The following is a 27832-nucleotide window of genomic DNA, read 5'->3' as shown; positions in this document are numbered from 1 at the left end:
AATTCACTCACTCACTCACTCACACACCGACTGACTCACTCACTCACTCATTCACTCTCTCACTCACTCACTCACTCACACACACTGACTGACTCACTCACTCATTCACTCTCTCACTCACTCACTCACTCACACACACTGACTGACTCACTCACTCATTCACTGACTCACTCATTCACTGACTGACTCAATCACTCACTCATTCACTCTCTCACTCACTCACTCACACACACTGACTCACTCACTCATTCACTCTCTCACTCACTCACTCACTCACACACACTGACTGACTCACTCACTCATTCACTGACTCACTCATTCACTGACTGACTCAATCACTCACTCATTCACTCTCTCACTCACTCACTCACACACACTGACTGACTCACTCACTCATTCACTGACTCACTCATTCACTGACTGACTCAATCACTCACTCACTCACTCACTCACTGAGTCACTAACTGATTCACACACTCACTGAGTCACTAATTGATTCTGACTGACTGATTCAAAAACGCCTCGCTAAAGAAAAATAAATAGCATTGTCTTATATTGTGGTGAGCTAGGACCCCATGATAAGACCTCCAGTTTCATCTAAACTGCTGTTGTAAGTACTGAAGTCAAGTTCCAGATGAGACACTCATCTAACATCAGAGCCTCGACTTAACATTATTTGAGGTGATGTGGGTGCCCAGACAAAGTGAATTTGCATGATTAAATTAGGATGTGCACGCACATATGCCAGCCCATATTTTTCCCATCACACCCATTTTAGTGCTGATTTACAGCCTGCGGCCCAGCTTCAGTAAATTCAGTTCTCCTGTGGAGCAGAGTTCTCCTGACGGAAAGTACCTGAGGACACAAACACAGAAGTTAGAATAATCTCATAAATTCTGAATATCTAAAATTACAGTATCTGACATAACAAGTCATAAGTATTTTTTTCTCTGCTTTTTCTCCTTATTTATTAAAAAGGGTCTTATGACGTTGCTAAAAAGATCATTATTCTGTGTAATGCACTATGTTTAAGGTTCAAAAACACATTATTTTCCACAATGTACATTAATGTTGCTCCTCTATGCCCTGGCTTTCTGAAACGCATCAATTTTTCTAAAGCTCATCATTCTGAAAAGCGAGGTGTGCAATGATTGGCCAGCTATCCAGTGCATTGTGATTGGCTGAATGCTTGATGGAAATGTTATGCCCCTCACCATACTCTGGTGTCATGTGTCCCAATGATACAAGCCAAAAACAATAAAACCCATTACAAACAATGCATTTGTAAACATAAGACTGCATTTGTGATCAGAGAAACGTCAAAGAACAAGCCCTAACAGTTACTCTACACTGCTCAAAACTTGAGTTTGAATCAGTGGCAAATCCTTTACATGTGTAAACGTACTTACAGACTGAGTTATAAGTGTAAGACTATCCTTGCAGATGAAACTGCTCTGCTTTATAGAAACAGACACTGGTGTTGTAGGCAACTCTCACAGGACACAGTCCTCATCCTCCGTAAAATGTGCTGCACAGATCTGAATATTTGGGTTGAACTGTTCTGGAACAATGTTGTAAATACAACTTAACCACTGATTTCCAGTTGTTTCCTCTTTCGGAATGCCAAACAAATACACGTCTCCAAAATACGCCTTATTTCTTTGCGTGAACATTTGGACGGTGTTGTGCAAATCTTCCCACATTGTGACATTATCAAAAATGTCATTTTAAAGTCTGACTTCAGTGTCTAAATACTTTGTGGGGCCACTTCATATGCATCACACTTTTTCAACTGACAGCAACACTTTAACAAACCACACTACTCGACTGCTACTCTTGATGTATTGTTATGCTTATTTTCATACGACATCAGAAAGATGAACACAATTATGAAAATGGTTTGCACCTATAAGGCAAAATAATGATCCTTGACTTGGTATGTAGGGAAGCATCCTTTTGTTCCGAGGTGGAAGACTCACAAAATGGAAAGTCTGTGGGTGGATTTGAGATTGGCAGTCTCTCTCTCCAGACCTGTAAGCATTTTATGTGCAATCGACATTCTAGTCTCAATGACCTTTCGCCAGATTCAGACATACTCGTGAATGACAAGCACATTGATTCTGTACCAGAGCACTTTGTCTCCCATTAGGAGGAAATGGGAGCCAGCGCAGGTGATTATAAAAGAATACATTCCCATTACAACATGAATGGATCTACCACTACATGAACTTGTGTGTGCCTTAGTGTCCACACTCAAGTAGATATACATTTAGAATTAAGTCATTAACTTTTTTTATTAAGGCAATGTGTTTTATTTGTGTTTACATCAATTTTATGAAGAAGGTTTAAATGAAACTCTAACTAGTAACCGTTTCCTGTACATTTCTCACTTTCTGCCTTCATTTCTAACAGCCCTGGTATGTGACAAATAACATTTTAGATGTATATTGTAAATTTGGAAACATTACAAAATGAAAATGTTTTTAATGAAATATCATGCTCACCAAGGCTGCATTTATGTGCTCAAAAATAGAATAAAAACTGTATTCATGTACAAAGATGTATTCATTTTATAAATCACCATGATTACTAACTCTTTAGATGTTATTAGAAAGCAAAAAACATGGTATCTGTGTCTCAAACTCTTTCCCCTGTGCTGACGAATGGCACATAGTTTGGTCAGAGGAAATAAATGCCCTTTCAGTAGCAAAAGGAAATAATCGCTTTAGTGCTTTCTCTGCTCCCGTCTTTCTCTCCGTCTGTGTCTCGCTGTAGACCTCTCATTCTCTCTCTGCCAGACAGTGCTACTTGTATTTATTAGTTGAATGGTTTCACAAATCAAACTACTAAGAAATGATTAGCTTTGCATATTCCATGCCAGTCAGCACTGTTTCGCTGTTAATACCATTTGAGCCAACCGTGAATTAAATATTATCCCCTCCTCTCTCAACAGAACTCTGTCTTCTGTTTGCTGAATGTACAATCACCAAATTCAAAGAGTCCGCAAAAACACGGGAAAACCTTTCTGGAGAGCTTTCATGTACACTCTGAATGCCGTGTTTAATTTAATAGTGTGGGATACAAAATTCTTGAAGAACAGAAAAATCTAGGCTAAATGTAATTTAAACATGGAATTTTAGGATTATATACATTTTACATGAATACCAATAGTAATAAAAATGTATTTAGTATTTATTGAAAGATTGATTTGATCATTTTATAATACGATTTTAACTTTTAGATTTATTTTGAACATTGTGTGATGATAATAATATTAACAAATAAATATGTTCAGAAGTTAATTTCTGTTTAATAAAGTGGAATGACCCAAGGAAAAAAGTATTGAACACACGAAGAAGGTGCAAAAAGGCATGGAAAACCAAGACACCAGCTGAAATCTATCAGTAATTAGAAAGCAATCCTGCCCCTTGTCAGTGGAAATTAATATTAGCTGGTTTTGGCCTATGAAAAGGTGTCTCATTACCAGCGTGTCACACAAGAAACATTTAATGATGGGTAATAGCAAAGAGCTTTCTCAAGACCTTCACAGCCTTATTGTTGCGAAACTTACTGATGGCACTGGTTTCTATACTTCTGAATGTTCCAGTGAGCACTGTTGGGGCCATAATCCAGAAGAAGAAAGAACATAATTTTACCATAAACTTGCCACTGACTGGTGATTAGGTGCTCTTCATAAGATTTCTGACAGAGGAGTGAAAAAAAAATTATCAGAAGAGTTTTCTAAGAGCCAAGGACCACTTGTGGCGATCTTTCAGAAAGACCTGGAATTAGCAGGTACAATTGTTTCAAAAGGAAACCATAAGTAATGCACTCAACCTGCATGGGCTGTATACACGCTCATCACGCAAGGCTCTACTGCTGAAGAAAAAGCATGTTGAAGCTTGTTTAATGTTTCCTGCAACACATCTGAACTTATTTGTTTAGTTTTCTTTGTAAGTATGGACTACTTGGGTTGTTACCGACATCTGGTAAAAATGTCATGTCAACAGATCCTTTAGAAATATATTTACTTAGAAAAAAAGGTGATGTGTTCAATATTTATTTTACCCGCTGTATTTATAAATATGTACATACAAATTTCTGGCATGAAACTCTAGATGGTGCAGTCCAATAGATCTAACTTAATCTGACATCATAATCATTATTACATCACACGGGTTATTTCATGTATGCCTTTAGTTACTATGCTGCCCGCAGTTGGAATCAGCTTCCAGAAGAGATCCGAATGTGCTAAAACACTATTCACATTTAAATCTAGACTTAAAACTCATCTGTTTAGCTGTGCATTTATTGAATGATCACTGTGCAATGTCCGAACTGATTGCACTATATTTTCACAGTTTATTTTTTTATATATTTTTTTTATGTAAAATCATTTAAATGTTTTAAATTAATTTTTACATTTTTATTTTTTTATTATTATTTTAAAAGTTTTAAAATTGCTTGTTTTATTCTTGTTATAATTTTTCTTTACTATTATTTTACTTTTTTATGTAAAGCACTTTGAATTAGCATTGTGTACGAAATGTGCTATATAAATAAACTTGCCTTGCCTTGCCATGTTCCCTCAAGACTAAATTTGACAGAAATATAATTATAAAGCTGATTACATTAATGGAAGTGTTAAAAATGTGTATTGCTCCAATAATCTCATATTTATTCATTTACTTGAATGATACATACACACAATCATAATAAAATAACACTTAATTTTAACATTTATGCTACTTGCATCCATACACTTGCAGACTATTGGTCATTTCCCACTGCATGGTACAGCACAGTACGGTTTCGTATGGTTCACTTTTGGGGGGGTTTCCACAGGATACAGTACCTGGTGCTTTTTTCTGTACCACATCGGTTGAGGTTCCAAGCAAACCATGCCATTATCAAAACATGACGTGTAAACTGCTGATTGGCTGAAGAGAATCATCACTACCTGTGTCACTGAACTTGTGACACAAGACACAACAGACCTGCTAGACTTATAGTAATTGCCAGCGAAGGATTGAATGCAACTGTTTTAAACAAGTGCGCCTTTTTTAACCAAAAATGGCTGTTTCTTGATCGGACATGGAATGAAAAAGTTTTTCAGGAGTCTCGACAGTAAAGGCAGCTCAACTGTAACGACATATGAATAATCCTGCCCTCTCTAAAGCGGAACTGAACTGCTGTGGAAACGTGAGCCAAGCCGTGCCATACCAAACAGAGGTAAAGCGTCATAACATCATTACAGTGCATGTGCATAACAATAACAGTCTGTGTATGGCTTTACTAACCTGCTCTTCCAAATATATCTTGAACCACTGCAAAAAGCTGGATGCCTGGTCTCCCCATCGGAGTGCTCTCATAGAGCATGCTTCCATTAGTGCAAAACGAAGGACCTCTTTCATGGTACTCTGCAAACGTTTTTTCCACTTCCTCAGAGGGCTAGGTCTATTTAGCCAGGCAGTCACTGGACCTACATAAGCTTAAAAAAGAAACTTCTACTCTGATTCTTCAGAGGCACTCTGGGAAATCTAGTGAGCTCTGACGACTGTAAAAATGTCTTCTTTTCTGGAAACTACAGGTAGTAATTGAATCATTCACTGGTGTGACCAATGGTTTATAAGTGCTTGGTTACCAATTTCTTTTTTTACTGACCGGCTGAAGTAAATGATCCTCAAGGACTGACAAACATGCAGATTGTAAAAGAAGCATTACAACGTCTGTGTCACAGCAGCACAGAAGTGCTTTCGCAATATGTACAGTAGGCCAGTGGTTCTCAACTCCAGTCCTGGGAACCCACTGCTCTGCACAATCTGTATGTTTCTGAATCTGACACACTCATTCAGTTGAACCGAGAACAACTGCAGTAGGCTATATGGCAATTGTCATACTCCACTAATAGTCATTAAAATGTATTAACTAACAAATGTTATTATTCTTTTTTAGAGATGTTATTTGTCCTTATCCATTCTTGCTAATTCTTTGTTAGCTTTGCAAGTTGAGTCCATATGCTTGTACTAATGAGGTCAGAAAAGTCTTTGGAAGAGCACAGCTGCCACTTAATTAGTCTTTGTGTTTGTGTGTGAAACTGACCCAGTGTTAATAAGCCCATTTGCACTCATTCCACGGGCTCTAATTCTTCTATTTCTTGATCTTTTTGTTATTTGTCATGTCTAGACTTTTGGCATCAGGTAATGTTTGTAGATCTTAAAACTGCTGATTAAAAATTTTGAATCGAGACAATTTGATTTCTAAATACCTGTTCATTGAACATGCATTTGACTCAGAAATAAGTTGCATAGTGAAGTAAAATAGCTTTCAAGGGTTTGTCTCTGGATAGCAGACCTCTACTACCTTGTCTGATTCCGCTGCTGCTCTGTATGTTGATAGTTATTGCTTTTTTAAGGTCAGTTGATGCATTGGATTTTGAGGTCTTAAACTACAATCTAGGTCTTACATTGTTATGACTTACCTTCCCCTTCCACGACTCTATTCTCCCTTACCTCTGCCCCTAATGTTTTATGCCATAATGATAAAATAATAGAAATATGAAAAACTCATTGGGTTGAGCATATGTTGCGTAAATGCTGAGCATATGTTGCATACATTTTGAGATCCCACTTTACCTTGAGGTAAGGTCGTTTACTCAAACTTGTAGCCTTTGGCCTTGGATAACAATAATTCAGATTTATATACAGTAGAGTATAAGTCAGCCTGTAGGGCATTGTTTGGGTTTTTCAATGAAATAATTACTACAAAGTTTTCTGAACTTTTCCTTGTTCAGCTGATCTGACCAAATCTTTCAGGTTTCCATGTGGGGAGCTAATTATTTGTCCTTTTCACATGTTGTTACACTGACAGTGTTTTTAGCGGCATAACAGAGCTATATTTAATTAAACGTACATGCATTTTTCTATGTATTTACTTGAATATATCTATAAATTAAATATAATTTAATAAGTTATTAAACATCCTAATGTAAAATCAACATGAGGATGAAGTTTAAATATATATTCACAATATAGAATATAATATAAAAGGTCAAATTACAATGATTCAGTCAGATATACAGAATAGAAGTGTTTTTGTGCCTGACGCTCAGTCAATTGGTGAATTTTGATAAATAGGTTTATAGTTCATTTTTCATCTACTATATGTGCAGCACTTGCACCTTCTGTACAGCTTAGCTTACGTGGGCTGTGAATCCTGTACCTGTTATATAATTGTTACATAGTCACTAAAATATATTTGTACATGCATTTGTTTACATGCTGTGAAGCAGGTTTTATTATCAAGGTCATTTTATGGGGATGGATAGTTCAAGCAATGTAACTTTTTTTGTTTTATTTATTTATTTGAAGTAAGTAAATAAAAAGGTAACTTAATTTTTTAGTTTTATTATTTTTTATTATTATTATTATTATTAATTGTAAATGCAATGTAATCAATGTGGGGGACAGTCAGAATTGTAGAATAAAAAGTAAAATTGCCTTTTTTATTTTTTTCTGTTGTAGAAATTGGCTTCCATATATGAGAAGACTTCTAAACAGAATTTATAGATTTTTTCCCCACCTATATATGCTAGTGCCCTTGTTTCCATGGTGATAAACTTTACACGGTGTTGCAGGATATTAAAGATGTGTTCCTGTGTTGACATTTGTCCTCATTATCATAATGATTGTTTAATTTTCCGTTCTTTAAGCACAAACACCAGAATGTAAAGTATGTTTTGCATACAGTCTACTTTTTCCTCAGACTTTCACTAGTGACATTAATATACTGTATGTGTTGGGGTTTGCAGGGTTTTCAGCTGACATAAGCCTTTTTGGTTAGTTGAGACCGAGTCTGTGCATTGACCAAGTCTAGTGATCTACACAGTCTCATTTTAAAAAGATCTATATTTTATCATTAAACCACTAGGCTTCTCACCATTTGTCAATACCCATCAGCATGCCATTCTTCCATCCAAATAACAGAAAGCAAACATGTCATAAATCCACTATCAAATCCACTTAACCTGAACACATCTTGGCACTCTGGAGTACCTTATGTTAGAGCATGGGCTCCATATTGCATTTCCATTCAGTCTGAGAGCTGTTTTAGCCATATAAGGATTAAAACCTGATTACACAGACAGCTGACAGTGCAGTTTGAGCATGTCAGTCCTGACTAAATAAGTCAACTCTTAAACAGCTCAATATGAGAAAAAACAATGCATTATTTAAAATGTACTTGCTGAATATGGAATCAAAAGTCAGTGTTAAGACAGTCTATAATAATGCATCATCTTCATAGTGTGGAAATAAGGAGAACGGAGAGTGTTGTAACACTGGGTAATGTTTTACCAACTGGAAATTAGCAAAATGGATGAAGTCACGCATGAAAAGCAGAAGCTGATATATTTCAGATATAAAAATAAATAAAATATATATATATATATATTTTTTTTTAAATGGCATGTGCATCTGTCTGTTTTTAGTTATGCTAGCCAATGTTTTCTGTGTTTACAAATAAGGACATTTGATTACCACAGTGAATGCATGTAGAACCTGATGGATGTTTTAGCATTACAATCCAGCTAGGCAACGGATGCAAGCGCATTCTTTGCACTTGATTAATTTAGACAGTTTATGGATAAATTGTAGATTTCTCAACTAATTTAATCTGAAACGTCTGAGAGTTTGAGGCTGATAGTGCAAAAACAATACAGACACTGTTACAAAAAATTTAAACAGAAAGTGCTGGACTGATTTCATGGAAAATTGAGCAATAGTTGTACAATAAATCTTTAAGCTATACGTTCTCCGATGTTAAGCTTTCAGAACACGCTTGGATTGAGCAATTGTTTCATAGTTGTGTTTAGTTCTTCCAGAGCTTTGATTCCTTCTGCTGTATTTTCTCCATTTTTTATCTGTTTTTTCCCCTAGTAGTTCAAAGGCATGAAACCACATTACTTTGACAACAATTGTATTGACATTTCTCAGTGCAGCGCACAATAAAGTGATTTAAAAAGTAGTCCTGTAAGCAAGTTTTATCCCTTGTCCTCACTGGATGGAAAAGTCACAAAGCATACTGGACAAATATGCAGGGGAAAAAGTTATCAAAATAGCTGAATCAGGGAAAATTGCAGAACGTTGAACCTTACCAATAACCATGCTTTACGACCGAAAAAGAAAATAAGGCAGGCAGACTTATGACCTCACATGTCGTAATGGTGTGCCACAAGAACACGTGCGTGGTTCTCTAATGTTGCCATGCACAAGTGGGTAGCAGCTTTCTTTTGCCTTATACAATAAAGGAATGATATTTAGAAGAATCATGGAGAGATGAAAATGCGAATCGGCCATAGCTGATCCATTTTTCCAATTTCACACTATTTCCCACACTGCATTGCTTTCAATGGTACATTTGCTACATACATCGCATGAAATTCTCGCCTTTCCCATTATGCTAAATACCAAACAAAGATAGAAATGGCCTCTTGGGAACCATTAGGCCAACCATGATAGGTGGCTTTCCATTTCCTGTGCCCTCAACCAGAGATAGAAAGTACTCCATAATTCAGCTCTATCCTGCACACTTCCTTGTGCTTTATTGCATCTCATGAGTGACACACGGCAGGTTATTATTCACTGTGTCTTCTCCCAAGCGTACTACACCTCTGCATTGTCACTAGAAGCCTTGGAAGTGTATATGGCCATAGGCCAGGTAATACACCATGGATTCTTGAAAAGTAATCACTGGCAAGGTGGCCCCTTGGGCATTTTAGTGTGAGGGCACTATATCCACACTAGATGTGCTCTGGGAACTGTCGTCCACCTTCTTCACTTCTGGGGCTAGTCATATAGTGTGGTGTCTACCAATTAGTGCAAACTTGTCTACATGTTCTGTCACACTGCTAGCTAATTAGCTAAACTGATATCTAATAACATATACAGGATTCAAATGGTTCACAGAATGCGTCTTAAAGGGACAGGACTTGTTATAGGTTATTCACCTTCATGTGTCCTCATCTCTTTTACATGCCTGTATAACAAAAGGTGAATTGTGAAAATGATTTTGTTGTCCAGGCTCATTAGAAACACATGCTTGTGGTGACATTTCTGCAAAATTATATTACTTAACTTCTCCAACATTTCGCAACATTATTAAAGTGAAATGTCTGGCGACTGGCACTGAAAATATAGCTACTCACTGGTAGTCTTAACAAAAAGAAACATGCAATACAAAGACATTTGCTAAAGCAACCATGACATTTCAGCTTACTTTCACAAATATTTGAGCTTGATCATCATGACTTGTGTTTCATATGACTCATTGTACCTGTGCTCAAAAGCTACCATGGTGAGCTACCAATAAAGTTTATTAAAGTAGAAAATCTATAAATATGGTGCTGGTTCTGTGAAGCAAATGTAAAAATGTATGACTTTTAGCAAAGGAATTAAAAACAATGGTATTTTACTGTTTATTTCAGATAGAAACTGCCTCGAATTGTATTTATAGGAACTTTTTTTTTTTTATGTAGAGGCATGTTTCTCAATTACACTGTGTTGTTACTTTGAGCACTCTTTTTAAGCATAAGGCAATGAATGCTTAATTTAGAAACTATCCACATGAAAGGAAGCTATCCACATGAAAGCATCTGAATCATCCAAGTGACTGCAAAACTGTAATGCATTCATTGAAATTGAATCAGCAATATACTGTGGGATACAAGGGAAATAATTACTTAAGCAAAGCATTTGTAGACTATAATTACTCAGTCAGCTCTATAATGAATATGTCATTTAATGATCTGCTGCTGTATGGACAGTGACTGTCAGAATGCAAGATGAGACAAATCTTCTGAAGGACTTTGGGTCCGATTCAAAGCTGGTACCTGCTGAATGAAAAGTTCCATAAATCTTAATGATGAACACATGCAATACATCCTATTAGCCCCAGGAGATAAATAGCATTGTGGAGTTGTTGTTTAAGCTTTATGATAGTAGTTGGGTAAGTATTTATCCCATCACTCCTTCAGTGTTATCAGGTATCTACTGTGAAGACTCCCCTGACCCACATCAAATGTGTGAGAGGACCAATCAAAAAGCAGTAGAATTCAGTGTCACTCACCTGGAGACAATTTGTGCACCACAGCTGTGGCCTGTGACACCAACATTTTCCTCTCCAAAAAAATTATATTGCCATATACGACGGGGCCATAATAAGGGTGTTCTCATATTGCTGTGTCAAAAGCAGACCAGCACACTTGTGAAAATTTGTCATGACACCTCCGGTGGCTGGAGATTCAACAATACAAAGTTATCAGACTGGAAGGTGCAAGAAAATGTGATTCTCAGATTCTTGGAAGAATAGTATTGCTTTTTTTTTTTTTTTGGAGGGGGGCACCTGTATCTGTAGATTAGTGGAAGAGTTTTATTTTACTTTATTTTATTTTTTTTTATTTGATTAAAAATCAATATATAAAATATGTATAATGGTAACTGTAAATTAAATAGAATTATATTAAATTAAATTAAAACTATCTCTGTATTTAACCATTAATCATTTTTCATTTGAAACTAAGGACAATTTAAAACTGTAAATTATGTAAATTGATCTTAACTCACCCTAGAACATTTTTCTGAAGAAATCTTACTTTTTTTATACATTTGAGACTCCTGCAAGTTTCTTTTTGTTTGGCTCCTGAGCCCGTAAGGGTAACATCTGAACTTTTATACAAATCTATAACTAGAAGTGTGCATGGAAATAAAAATGTTATTTTGTCCGGAAAATACATGTTTTTGTAGTCATGCTTTATATAGCATTTTTCAGTTTTTGACAACCTCTACTTCTGAATCATTTTGTCGTCAAATCTGAGCAACTCCTTTATACAGGACACAATTAAACTTTCGAAATTACTTGGCCAGAATGTTGAAACCACGCTTGGAAAAAAAAACAACAAAAGGAAACAGTTTTCTGTTTGCTGTGGCATTCGATCAGCTGGGTTTGGATTGCCTCCTAAACTGCCCCATAAAACAGCTGCATAAGAAACTGCACAATTATGGAAGCCATCTGGAATAATAACACTGGAGAATGAATATGATTAACGCTAAAATAAACAGATGGCAAAGTGTTAGATTGCTGTTCAACAAGCACATAATGAGAGGCAACCTTAAGCTGAATTATACAGGCAGGAATCGGCTGGAGAAGACGGGCTTGGGAAAGGGAGGCTGCTAATTGAATCCATCACTGCAGGGCGAGTGTAAGACTAGATTCATTAAACAACACAGATCAGGTGTCTGGTCATCTGTCACCCCCTTGAGAGGGAAAAAAAAGATTGCATACTTAGGGATATTGTTGTAGTGATGTGATGTTTAAAGGTTCTTTGACAAGATGTCAAAGTGTACAATGGCTTATGAGTATCATATCGTAATGAGCTGTCAGGACTGCAAACGTCATGGGATTAGATTCAAAACAAGAGATGGAGGAGGTCTTGACAATAGTGAACGGTGTTGACGTTTCTTTTTCTGACTCTGCACACATCTATCATGATATCAATGTGTGATCACACCCTTACAGTTTTATCCCTTTTCCGCCGTGTTCAGATTAATGCAAGACATGCCAGACACTCCATAATCCTTTAAGGAAGGTGCACAAAGGCATTCTGGAAGGTATCGGATCAGTTAGTAATTGACTTGTGGGGGATGGCGGTGGTGGGCGGTTGTTGAATGAGTTCTGTCTCTGTTCTGAGACCAAAGAGTATGTAGCCTTTTCTTCCTGAGAACATACAGTAAACAACAACTGAAATTGTTTGCTGGCCTCATCTTTCCATAAAAGCCCGGACCTCTTGTTCATCTTGCAGCAGAGCAAATTGTTCACCTTTTACATTTCCGTTTTTTTTTTTTTTTACCTATTTCAAGGCTCAATCTTGAGTCAGCTTGCCCTTCAGAAAAGATAAACAGAGTATATGTAACTTTTATTCTGCCGTTGTTTTTATCAGTATTGAAAGATGAAAGGATTAGTTGGTTTATGCCGATCTAGAAGTGGTCTGATAGTCTGTCAGCAAATCTTGTCTGGTTCAAGTTGACCAACTATGATAGTCTTACTAGTTAAAGGGATAGTTCACAATCATGTTGTTTCAGATCTGTATGACTGAATTATCTGATAAAAGAAGACAATGATTTTTGATGCTGGTGTTTGCAGCAGGGGATGCAAATGAATATTTATGTTAAAGAGAATCTGCAAAACTTCATAATGTGTGAAATCCGTGGGCAGATGGGTGAGAAAACAAGAAACCAGCCTTTTATAATACTAGTTTCTCTCTTTTTCCTTCACATGCAATTTATTATTTTGACTCTAGCACTATTGCCACAAGCTGTCATTAACTGATGCATGGCTAATATGTTGTTCCTAGTAATCCATCAAAGTGCTTAAGTATTCACAATAGCGATGCAGGAAAGTGTTCTTGCATGCTTCTCCTCAGTCCCAGATCCAGCGACGTGCTTGCATAAATCTTCTTGAGTGAACGCCGGTGATAGCCAGATAGGCACAGGCTTCAAAGACTCAGATGCATGTATTGGTTATGAAAATGTAGAAGCGTGCTAGTGAGCCACTGTCCACCTTCAAATTGGAAGCGGATGGCAGGTTCAACCTTTTGTGTGAAACATTTGTTTGTTAACTAAAAATCAAACAGCAAACTCTATAGCTCTATAAAGCTAAACACTCTATGACTCCTGAGCAGTCTAAAGCCTTTAACTTTTCATGTTGGTGTATCAATGATGTAGCTTGTTAAAGACTTTTTGTTCTGGTCTAGATCTGATCTTTGTGACATAACAGAAGATGTGACATTTAAAGTGCCCCTATTATGCCTTTTTGACTATTACCTTTCTTGCAGTGTGTCGTGTAGCTGTATGTGAACATAAACTATCTGCAAAGTTGTGAAGCCGACAGTGCAGGATAGATAAAGTTATTAACTGTCAAAAAAAAAAAGAGTCAGCTCTCAATTGCCTAACTAAGTCATCAGGAATTTGAATCTTATTCTGTTACGGCTCTACGTCACAAAGTAACACATTTGCATAATGTCCGCCCACGTTATAGGTCGCCAACTTGCCTGCCCACACAGTAACATTTCTGTGTGGTTAACATCATATCGAGAAGAAAATGTATTCTACGCTGTTTTATCACATCTCATAATTAGCATAAACTTGTGAACACTTGACGCTTACCACTGAGAAATGGCCCGCTCCAGTCGTGTTTGTGAATCAATCTCTTGTCGACCAGCCAGTTCAACCGTTTCATCATCAGACTCCAACTCAATTTGGTAAGCTACAGTCCATACCATCTTTTCTATGTATTGACAAGTTTCGAGGGCTGTCATTCTCTCATGTCAATTGGCGTTTCGTTTCCGACATGCAGTGTACGTGGTAGACCAATCACAAAGGACTGCGCCATCTGACCAATCACAACAGTGAGGACTCAAGGAAAGGAGGGGTTTAGAGAGACTGATTCTTTGAACTGCTTCGCACAAGTCATTTATGAATCTTTAAATTACTATGGAATTAGGTCAAATTAAATATATTTTCTGAGAAAACGAACATGTTCCTTGACCTTGCATGCATGTAAACCTATTTTAGGAGACTCATGAAACAATATTAGCCTTAAAAATGCCATAAAAGGAGCACTTTAAATTTCACTGTATTTTTCACCAAATGACACTCAAATAATTAAATAAAAATAATTTATTCCCAGGAAATAAAAAAAAGGTCAGATAAAGGGGTAGTCCAGCCAAAATTGTATTTCTGTCATTATTTACTGGTGTTACAGACCAATATAATTGTATTTATTGTAAAACGTAAAAGGAGATTTTTTTTATTTTTTTATTATTATTATTTTTTTTTTTAAGACTTTTTAGGCTGCTGTTTTCTATGACAGTACAATGAATAGTGGCTGAAGCTTCAAAGCTCCAAAAAGGCTGCAAAACCTTCAGTGCATTAAAATTTTTCATATGACATATCTACTATATTTCACTTCATCTGATACCATACATGCTTTTTTTCTAATAACATTCATAATATGTCAAATATTGGAAAGAAGCATTGAAAACACCTGTGGGTGTATATGAAAGAATGAAAGAGTTTTGCAATGGCACGAAGGCGAGCAAATTATGACAGCATTTTCATGTTTAGATTAATTATTCTTGATTGAACTAGACCTGAATCTTAAAGAATAAATTCTTAAAGAAAGAGTTTCATAACAGCATTTTGACCCATCATTGTCAATTCATAAAACCCCTGCGATAATACTGTCATCTCAACACCAGGTCTGTGCTTTGTTTAGATTTTTAATCTGATTGTCGGAAATTAAATAGTCTAATCTTTCCTTGCTGTTTATTCCTGAAACCTGATATGAATGTTTCATCTGTGCTGTGTTTCTTACATCCTCAGATGACTGAAATAATCGTTCATCCATTACCTGATTAAAACGAAGCTCTTTTATCGTTTATGTTTTTACACGAGTGACATTTATAATTATTAGCGTGAAACATAAACCAGAATGTGGTAATTAAGACACGGAATCACAGTGGAATCTTTGTCTATGGGCTTATAATTAGCAACAATGCTCTCAGATTTTTCTCATTCCAAACGAAAAGTGGCACCCAACTGGGAAAAACACAAATGCTTTGTAAAAAGTTGGAGAAAAAGAGAGAACATCGAGAATCCCCCAGTCCAAACGCCTCCCACAGTTCATAGTTTCATTAATTATTAATCACAGCATGGACCAGCATGTCAGAAATGAAAAACCTTCAGAGCTTCGGAGCTCAACCGATTAATAACATGGTTGTTTTGTCTGAGAGTAAAAATGCAATTGGAATTTTTATGGAGCAGTGGGTGGAAATTTAAAACAGATTATATATTTCTTTTTAGCATCAGCTCATGAAGACACTGAAATACTCATCACATATACCAGACAAGTTTAGAATTGAATTTATTGCTATAACGCTAAATATAAATGGATAAACAATTTAACACACTTTTTTCTAGGTCATAAAAGTTGAAAAAATTCATTAAAATACATTTCACATGCCTTGAATATACCTCTTCTGAACATGTTTTCTAGTTGGTGTAACTGTCCTGAGACTGTTATTTAGAGAATAAAGATCATGTACATGAGTGTATAAAACCAACTGGATGAATACAATTGTACATTTCAAAGAACCTGGCATGCTTTTTAAACTATAATCATTTCTCCTCCTCTGACACCCTTATTTGGCACTGACCCAAATCACACTTGCTGAAATGGATAGATACTCAAAACAGGATAAACTCCATCAGAACTTTCTAAATGACTACACAGTGGGTTACTGCTATGAGTGTAACTGAAGTATCATAAAATACTTTGCTGGCATACTCATTGAACTAATTTAATCCTCTAGGTTCCGCCTAATTACTCTACTGCAATGCTTTCCTCGAAACTGAACTGTAAATGCATTATTCTAATGGTGCTTTTCCAGTAAAATTACTCACGGATGTTTCTCACTCATAATGGGATATTAGCTGTGTGTCATAACAAGTGATGCAGAGTGTGCCGAGGCTCTCATAATAATATCATGTTTAAGAGAGCTAAATTAAAAGATGATACAAATGCAACTGCAGAAACAAAAGTGGAATATATTTACCAATGATATATCATCTTATTTTTCACAGCTGAATCAAATTCGAGTGAATCAAGACCTTTGTTTTCCACAGAACATTTTGTTTTGCCTGGACATATGTTGACTTATTGTTTTGTTAAAGATACCCCCCAAAAATGTATTCTGTCATTAATTATTCACCTTCATATGTCATTCCAAACCATGACATGAGGGTGAGTATATAATTATTGATTGCATTTTCATTTTTGGATGAACTATCCTTTTAATGCAACTTCTTACTGTTTGTGTCAAAACTTTCCTTTTTCAATATATAAAGAGCTGCTTCTTTGTGGTTTGTATTTTCATTTAAATGAGTCAAAATCTGCCAAGGAATAATGAAATGTAACAAATCATGTAAAAAAAAAAAAAAAAAAAAAGTATTCAAACTACATTTTCTAAAACTTTACTTTCACGTCCAGTAATAAATATTATACAAGCAAATGAGATTTGAATTGGACTACAGGGACAGGGATCTCAAGGGACCACTTATTTAACAGTTCATCTATTTCCACAATCATGTAAAAAAAAAAAAAAAAACTAATCAGATAAGAATAGAAAATTATTGAAAATATTCAAAACATGAACGTAAGAATTAGAATCTGAATCAGATTAGCTTGTGCGGTAATGTCTGTCAAACGATGTTCACTAACCAACTAAAATGCTTCACTCTGCAGTGTGAAGTATTTTACTTTTAATAAGTTTCCATGATAATTCCAAGGAACAACTTATACTTACATTGCATTATGCAAGTTATCACCAATCAGGCTTGTTCTATTTTTATTTCTATTTTCTTCTTTTCAGAAAGCGATGATGCATTCAAAACATCTGGTAGTGTGGGTTTTCCAGGAAATGTGTGGACTAGTTGGGACGCTGTGTCTCGAAAATACTACTGTATATTGAGCACATAATTTTTTGACAGACATCGATGTTGCAACTGACAGTTAGCCTAAGGTTTTGACAGACATAAGAAGGTAAGGGGTAAAAATAGCTTTCATTTCGTGGTAATTATATAACATGCTGGATACTATTCGTGCAGTTTATTATACTTATTTTATGGAAGAATTATATTTCACACCTTAGATACATTACATTTAACTTAGAGACTGACATGTTTGGCTTGTCAAAATTGGCTTGTTAAATATATCTGTCGTAGATTTTTTTTCTTTTTGAAAATCAAGTTTTGATGCACAGAGGTTTTTATCGTCTCTTATACGGAAATAAAAGGAAAATCACTATTACTTACAAAAGGATCCACTTTTTTCATGTACTGTATATATAAAATGTGCATCCTGTTGTAAATAATAGTGAAATATCACTTTTTTTGAAGCTGTTGTTCCATTATTAGCAGATTTTGATAGGCATTCATACAAGACTTTGGGACTTGAATATCTGTGTTATAAATAATTTTGCTATTATACTGTATATAACAATATTCTTCAACCTTACGTGGCATTTAGGCAGTTTGACTGGAAGGAATTGTCCTTCCCTTCAGACAGACCCTTAATTTTCAATTTCATTCTGCTGCTTCGGGAAGATCAGCTGTCTTCATTCACTTTGGGTTTCTTAGAACTGTTGAATGGATCAATAGACAAGACCTCAACAGTGTCACCTATCTTCTTTTGACAAGAGGTTGCCCTTCTCTTGTGTTGAAGAAAGCAGCTCTGCATTACTGGCTAGATTGTGAGGTTCACCTTTTTGCCTATATTCTCTATTTGTCTCCGAATAGCAGACTTTTCACAATGGCTTCCCTCTGTGTCCTTGATGAATTTAACTCCTATCTCCAGTTGATGGAGGAAGAACTCAAGCAACAGGACACATAAAAGCAATAGTGTGGGCTTTATAGCTTTCAGTTTAGTCATGTCTGCCAGGTCTCACAGGAACAAAAGCTCAATTGATAGCATGTAACTGTTCTAGCTGTTTGTTACTGATGTAACATCTTTAGGTGTTGTCAGGACATCATCAGAAGCTTGATTATTAATTATTTTTACGCGTTGCGTTGCGTATCGCGCCACATAAACATAAAACCGTGTCTGCATTTGTGATCAGAGAAATGACAAACAAGCGCTACTCTACAATGCTCAAAACTCACGTTTGAATCATTGGAGGCAAATTCTTTAAATATGAAAACATACTAACAGACTGTGAGTCAGAAGTGCCAGACTGCCCTTGCAAAGTTGGAACTGCCGAACTTTACAACAGTCCCCTTCCTATGTGACACTTTTGAATATTTTGGTTGAACTGTTCTAGAACAGTGTTGCAAATACAACTTAACCACTGATTTCTAGTTGTGTCCTCTTTTGGAAGGCCAAAAAAGTAGTTTTGCTTTCACAACGAAACACAGCATCTCCACAACGTGGTGCCAAATCTTCCCAGAAAGTGACATAGACATGGGGGCATTTTATGACTGGTTGACTCTTAACATTTATAAAGAATATCTCTTCGCATTTGAGACTTTAGTCTTTGCAACTTTACATATCTTCTTTATGCACCAAGCGCTTGTAACACTCCAAAGACTAAGGGAAATTATAATCGCATCTATTGACCCCTTTAAAGTAAGAGGTAAAATAGTACATAACAATGTATTCCAGTTCTGGTAACACATGACTCTTATTATCAGTTCATTTTAGTGTGTAGTCCAGTTCATAAACAAATTATAATTTTAAGTCTGCCTTACGAGTCCACCATTGAATGAACTCGCTGAGTCATTACTTCCAGTTATGGAATGTTTTAATTTATTTTACGATGGGTGGAGTGTTTTATACACTGTATGGTTTGTATATGTAATTATAGTCCTACTTTTATTAATGAGATTTTTTTATATTAAATGTTTATTAATAAACATTATATTATTTTATTTATTTATATCATATATAGTTTGCCTTTCCTCCTTATAGTTAAACATACTGTACTTTGTGTTTCATCTGACATAATGGTCACCACAGATATTACATATATGTAGTCAGTATATTTCAGTTGAGCGCTTTTGATGACATAACTTGGACCATGACCTTGACTTTGATGCCTGTTATGATGTAACTACACCACATCTGACCACAAATAGAACATCTCAGTATTTTATGAGGCTGTGTTGTAGTTGTTTCTCTTGAAATCACATTCTAAGACTTACACTGAGATGTATGCGCTTTGAAGCCGGCTTGCTGAGTCAGTGAATCGGCCGGTTCCCAGCCGCCAGTGAGCTGCAACACCCCTGTGTTTGCAAGCACACAATGTCCACAGACAGGCATTCACTGATTCATTTTCACACACACACATGCACATAAACACAGCTGCTCACCTTATTAAGGCACAGCCGCGGGTCTCTGCTCACATGCTTCAGGTCGCCTGCGCAGGTCACAGCGGTGCCGCCACTGCACTGCGGCTCATTTGTCCGGAAACACCACCAGCGCGAGGTAAGGTCACCCAGTTAGCCTGCTGACCGCTCTAATCAAGATGATTTGGCGTAATTTTGTTATCACCTGCTGAGCAAAGGCCACCGCTTTTGAAGACGGCAATATTGGATTTTGCAAGCTTTTAGTCTGCCTATGTCAATGTGCTGTAGTTTCCATGAAAATCAATTTGGAGGCGGAGGCGTATTTGACTCATAATCCCAGAACTGGAGTTGCCACTGCTGACACAAGAAATCAGAGGGAGTCATTACGAAGAAATATGGACACGCCATTTTTTTTGCTGAGAGAAACATCTCTGTGGACAACTTTATAACACTGTCTGATGGGTGCTAAAACTGTTAAAAGCTTAAATATAAGATTGTGTGAGTTGGCTTGCCATAATTATTCATTATAGACAAACCAGACTGGTCAAAGCTCATTTACTCACTTATTGCCCCTGTCAGCTTCCCTCGCGTTCATTGCGGTTCCTAAGGTTCAGAGAGTTCCCCTTTACAGGTCTGCAGTAATTGATCAATGAAGTTTCCCACAGTCTCTTCGGTTGATCCTTGTTTTAGACTGAATAAGGTGAGGGATTCATTAATTGGATTTTCAGCTCAGTTTTTCAATCGGTCTCGCCACAGAGCTCTGGGGGTCATGTACTGATCGGGTTGTTAAAGAAATAGTTCACCTTAAAAATAAAATATTGTCATTATTCACTTACCCTCATGTGGTTCCAAACCTGTAGGCCTGTTTTATTTATCCACCTACAGTATCCTTCTTTCTCTCTCTTTCTTTCTTTCTTTAACAAGTCCCACAGTTAGAGTTTCGCTGTGAGGAATGGAGAATGAGGCAGGCAGTGAAAAAGTCTCTAAATTTCGATTTGTTTGGACATATTTTATGGTCCTTTTTGGATTTTGACAGTTGTTGTCAATATGGAAAGCCATTATATGAATTCTAAAATTCTGCCTTTTGTTGTCCACAAAAAAAAAAAAAAAATGAAAACAATATATATTACAACTTATTATGTGTCTATTTGCCATGTACGCAAATGATTAGACATGAAGTGAATCGCTGAAATATTTTATTAGCTCTTTAAATGCAAGGCAAAGAAATATTGTTCTTAACAAATGGTTTTGAGCCTGTGGACAAACTCTAGACAATATGAACATGTAAACCATAACACTAAATAATTTCATGACATACAGTCAATAAAGACAAGGACATGAAGTGTTATTTGAGTAAAAAACATAAAATGGATTCCTGTTTATGTTCAGATTACTGTGTACAAAAAATAAATATTCTGGCAACAAGATGAACACTCCAACAATCTTACTGCAGGAATACTAATAATACTGAAGTCCTCCGGTTTCATTTTACAGCAGTTATAGTGGATAACTAAGGAGAAAAATGGCAGCAGTTGCATTTGAAGGAAACAAGCAAGTGTGATATAATGAAAGACATGAAAGAAGCGCTGGCCTAAAAATACCTGGATGGGCACAGTGCTGGATTACTGTAATTTTAAACTTAATGGTACAAAAAATGCAAAGAGAAAGAAAATATATTCTTTTTTTAGGTATCATAAAATGCATCATAAAATGCATTAAACATAGCATCACACCAAACTGGGCTTCGACCGAGCTCTTTTGTACAGTTACAAATGCCATGAGATTGACTAAATGATGACAGAATTTAAAGTAACTATTCTTTTAAAAGGTAAATTCCCAGTCAGATAAGAATAGTAGCATTAGCATTCAATCAAGGTATCCATCCATACCAAGCAATGCAGACCCAGCCTTTAAACTTCACTGGTGACATTGAAGACTTCAATAATAAGATTCGGTAGAGACTTTAAAACCGTGTAGGCTCTTCAGAGTTACTCTAACCATTAGACTGAGTACATCCACGGGATCCAAAGGACGCGTTTCCAAGCTGTCACTACAGTGGACACTGGCTTTTATGGCTTAAGACACAAGCGATGCGGGACAGGAAATTTCAGCCGCTCTGCAGGGGCCGTGCCAGCCTAATGTATATTCAACAGAGCAGGAAAAGCCAGTGGTCCCTATTGAAAATATGTCACCTCATATTCAAGCTTTGAGCCAGGAGGGCAGCCTGCCAAGCGGGAGGAGACCACCACGAGGAATACAGCTCTGACCTGAGAGATCTCAGTTTGGTGACCTTTGAGCATTTGATAGATGCTTTGCTGCATCATCGTGTACTACAGTGCACAAGAGGTCGACTGATCACTCAGTAGACAAGAAAAGAACCAGGACAGGAGGGTGTGAGATTTTCAGATTGAAATTTCCCAATATAAGGAAACATTGCGACAGTGATTTTGATCTTGCACCTCCGAAAAAATACATATTTACTGTAAATAATTACATTAATTGCTTTCATTTAATTTAATTATTAATGTAAGATTTGTTTTATTATTATTATTATTATTATTATGTTTTTCTTTGCAGAATGAACATATTTTATTTATATAAGACCATTTTTGCCACAAAAGTCTCTTTATTTCACAGTTTTGACTTTTTCCCTCACAATTCAAATTTTATATTTCTGTTCAGAGCTCTCATCTGCAAATTTGAGTTTATACCCCACAAATTATTTAGCCTTTTCTTATAAATCTGAGTTTACAGTATTCAATTGTTTTTTTTCACCACAGAATAAACGATAAAAAAATAGCTCACGATGTGTCTTTTATTTCTTGCAGTAATTAGTTTATATCTCACAGTTTAGACTTTTCAGAAGTGCAAGTTAACATCTCTCAATTTTGACTTTTTTCTCAGTTATATCTTGCTATTTTAAGTTTATATCTTGCAATTCTAATTTTATATCTCACAATTAATTTTTTTCTTAGAATTGTGAGAAAATTGTCAAAATTTTGAGATTATTGATATTTTATGAGATATTTTATTTTTAATTTTTATTATTATTATTATATTTTATAATTTTTCATATAAATTAAATGTTCACTCTGCAAAGACAAGACAACTTAAATTATTATAAGTGACTTCCATTTAATCAATAACTTCCATAAATTTAGGAAGATTTCATTTATTTATCTTGACATTTTCTTTACAAATCTTTGTATTTTATTTTATCAGAATATCTGAGCTGAAATTTAATGTACAGTCAAAGTAGACACTGCGTTTTCTTTTTCAAGTGTTTTATTTTTATTTTTATTTTTATTTTTTTGAATTCTTCCCTTACAGCAAAGTACTCTTTCAATATTTGAAAATGGGCTCCTTGAGACACATTGAGTCACGTTTGACATCACTGATGTCAAATGCCACTTGCTTTTACATGGTCTTGTGACTGATTGCGAAATGTCAGTTTGAATCTTCCTGAATAACATTTGAGAGCCTTGGTGGAGTGGAAGCCTTTCAGAAAATGACTTAAATTTTCCATGAGGACCCTAAAAGAAGGATTTTTCCTCCTCACCAGTCTGCATGATCCCTGCAAGGGAATGTAACATATCATAACATCTCACAATGCCCCATCCAACAATCCATTCAGCCAAACCCTTTCACGATAATGCCCTATTATTGTCAACAGCAGCACTTAATGTGCGGCTGAGACTGTGAGATACCCCAATGCTTTCTTTGTTTTATTTATGGCGCATATTTTCAGGTTAGGTAACATATGAAGCTGTTCAACAGGAGGTTGAACACAATAAGGGCAAATGCAGCTGGAGGCTTTGGATAAGGTGCTAAATGATGCGTTACCTGTTGAAGATGAAAACAGGGCTTTATACGTGAGTTGGGCATCTATTACTTGGAAATGTCAATTGAATAGCTTGAGTACTGATGGAGAATTATCCAATTGTAAGCACCGCAGAAATAGCTAAAATAGCTTTTATATATTTTTTTAAATGTTTCATTTCATTTTTAATGTTTCATTCATCCGACTACAATGTGAATTGAGAGGAACTGCAGGTTTAGCAAAGCTATGTCAAGTATGTGTCTTTCTGTTTAAATGGAATGTCAATCTATGCCAAACATACTTCATGTAATTTACATCATGGGTCTTGCACATGTCGAATGTCTCGTCTCAATCTACTGAAACGCTATGCCAGAAGAAGATGTATCCTCAAATGTGTTGCAAAATACCCAGAGATCCAAAGCAGATTTGAAGATGCAATGAAACCACAAAATAAGTTGACCTACCTAAGACAAGGCTTGTACTACATGAATTACCGTAAAAGAGACATGCTCCCTCTTGTGGGAATTACTAACCCCTACAGCAGGTGTTCAAAATAATATTAGGTGTTTTTCTCTAGCATTAGGACGAGGTTGAATTGGTCTGTTGCAATGATGTAGAAAATCTACCTCGCAAGGCTACACATATGACAGACTCGTAACAGTACATGAGTTACGCAACAGCCCTGCAGGACACAGAGGCATTTTCGGCTGGATATGTGCAGCTGCACAATAACTTGCATCTGTAAAGGGCAAAAGGTCGCTTTGAAAGGAATGCTGCAAATTTGCATGCATACAGTAAAGCATTATAATGGTATTTACAAATGACCAATTTAAAAGCTTATCTAGATAAGCTATTTAGCAGAATTATTGACCTAAACATTAAAATTGTCATCATTAACTCTGCCCCATGTTGTTCCAACTCTGCATTATTTTTCTTTCCCCAAAAGGAGATGTTTGGGAGAATTTCCAACCTCGATGATTTATACGGCCAAGTTCCAGACATCCTCAAGTCTCTCATGTATTCTGATGACTCTAGAGTCAAATCCTTTTGGAAATATTTTACATGTAACAGGCAGTGTTAATTTCGTTGACTAAATATTTTCGTCATTATTTTCGTCACGAATATATTTTTGCGGACGAAAACGAAACGAAAACTAAAAAAGAAGGCACTGATGGAGACTAAAACTATGACTAAATTGATTGACATTATCGTCAACGAATAAAGGACGAGACGAAAATAGACTGTGACGAAAATCAAATCAGCAGACGGGAGAGATGCGAGGAATGAACAAAAGACCCGGCAAAACGGAACAGGCGAGACTGCATGAGAGAAGAGAACCAATCCGAGTCTGACTTATTGAGACGTGAAGCGAAGGTTTTCAATTTTTAAATGAGCTCCCGGGAAGTCGGCATTCGAAGAGGTGATGTCTAAAAGAGCGACAAAATGTTCATAGCTCGCTTCACGTTTGACAACGAACAAAACAAAACAAAGTGTAAAGCACGCGGAGCGCTCATTCGTGGCAAGAACACAACCAATTTGAAAAGACATTTACAGACGAGCCACCTGGACATTTTCTCAAATGTAATTTCACAACGATGTTCTTTTGTTTATTGAGCTAAGCAAAATTGGAAGACTACAGTGCGTAGATGTTGTAGCATTAAATATTACGAATTGAAAAGTACTGTAAAATAGCCCCTTAATCAAGTTAGATGAGAGCACAATACTAATACGTAATATTATGATACATACATTTGATTAATACTAATGTTTAGTATATTTTATAATGTTCTACTTGTTGACAATATCACAAATATTTCTATATTAGTCATGTGAAACGTGAATGTTCACATCCTATCATTATACATACTAATCTAGCAATATTGTAGTATTTAAAACATACAATATTGCTAGACAAATGAATACCTTATAAAATCTTGTTACTTTTTTTATCCATCCAACTTCTTAAATATTTACTTTAAATGTATGCACTTATTGTTCAGCTCAGCTGTAAGCTTTAAGGTCCTGGACCTAACTTTATTTTTATTTTATTGATGGTCAGTTGGCAGCTAGTTATTGTTTACATTATCATGACAGTGTGTGTTGCTGCATAAAAGCTTTTGAATCGAAATAAAGACACAGTTGTGTTGAAATAAAGTTGAATTTGTGTTTTATATATTTTGGTTAAGTTTGTTTCCTATACCAGCTGTAAAAAATTGTCTAGTAAATCTGTTATTGATTTTAGTCTTATTTTAGTCGACTAAAATACCAAGCAATTTTAGTCGACTAAAATACCAAGCAATTTTAGTCGACTAAAATAAGACTAAAATTAAAACAAATCAGATGACTAAAATTTGACTAAAACTAAAAAGAATTATAGTCAAAAGACTAAGACTAAAACTAAATTAAAATTGCGTGTCAAAATTAACACTGGTAACAGGTAATTTTTTATAAAATTGATTCTATGGAAATGTTCATAAAAGCAATTGTGTCATCATTTACACGCCACATATGAGTGCTATTCTAAACCCGTATGATTTTCTTTCCTCTGCAGGATGTAAAAGAAGATATTTGGAAGCATGTTGAATTTTCCATGTAGAAATAACAGCATTATAATCACTTACTATAATTAAATCTATTAAAACATTTTTGTTCATTGTAATAAAGCTGAAATTAAATGTAAATATTAGGTGAAAAACAAGAATTCGATTTGTTGCCTCTGCAGCACTAACTGTAATGTGCACAAAAATGACTGGAAATAAACTAGAAATTGCAATAAATAAAACTAAAACTGAAAAAAAAAATATAATGTTATAAATATAATACAAAAACAAAACCTAACAAATATTGACAAAAGCACACGGCAAAAAAAATAAAAAATAAAACAGAAAATATAAAAAAGCTTATTCAAAATATTCATAAAAACGATAAGCCTTAGAATATAAATAATTAAAATAACACTGACATATATATAAATATATAAAAAATAATAATATCAAAGGAAATAAAGTCATCCTATATTTACACCAAAATGACATTGAGAAATTGATTACAGAATGTTTCATTGTTTCATTTTCACTTTAAGCCATCCAATCATTAATAATGTAATTTAAAAAAAAAATAATTGCAGATTGCTTGATGGCAGCTTGCATTTTACTGCTTTGTTTATCATGATTCTCTTTGTTTATGTGCGTGTTGCATGGAACAAAAATGATTTGTTTTTGGAATAGCATTAGGTTGACCAAATTATGACAACTGAAATTTTTGGCCAAATATTTCCTTCAAGCAATCAACACGAGTGCTTTTTCATTCCCTCATATTGTTCATATTTTAAAGTCTGTCTGATCTGCACTGTCTATATCACTGTCTGGCCTATTTAATGTCTTTGGGGAGCTAAAACTGATTCTCGGATTATTAAGAGGCCATTAAACATATTTCATCGTTAATAGTTCCTAACCATTTTATAAGTCTTGCAGAGTTCTCCTTGATTACAGTATTATTCAAATATGATTGCTAATGAGCGGTAATTTATGATGATTGAGAACAGTTTGAGCCATTAGTGTCACTGCTGACTGTCTGCAGCGTGACGCATGACTCAGGAAGTGGAAATCATATTGATGACCTCCATATGACAAATATCCAACAGAATTGGCAAGACTTGCTTCCACTTAATGACAGTCTGTGACATTTATCCTTAAGTTAAGACTAAGTTTTGTCAGTCCAACTAGATGCAACTAAACACCGGAGTAGAAAATAAAGTATATGAACATCAAAGCACACACTCTTCTTTATAAGGGTATAAAGTTATCCTTTTTTTCCCGCAACTAATGAAAGACAGATGTAGTTGTGTTTTTGTACTTGCATACAAACAACAAAACTATTAGAGGAGCAGTGTATGTGCAGGAACAGAGGAAGACGCAAATGAGGATGGTTGGGTTCTGTGGCGTCCCCGAAGAGCGTCTATTGTTGGAGATTACGGCTGACCCAAAAAACTCAAAAAGTTCAGAAGACTTGTTGCATCCTCATCTTCAAAGACACAAATGTCCTGGGATCCAATTTA

The sequence above is a fragment of the Carassius auratus genome, chromosome 26 (genome assembly GCF_003368295.1).
Source record: "Carassius auratus strain Wakin chromosome 26, ASM336829v1, whole genome shotgun sequence".
NCBI classification, from domain to species: domain Eukaryota; kingdom Metazoa; phylum Chordata; class Actinopteri; order Cypriniformes; family Cyprinidae; genus Carassius; species Carassius auratus.
This window is presented reverse-complemented; position numbering follows the sequence as displayed.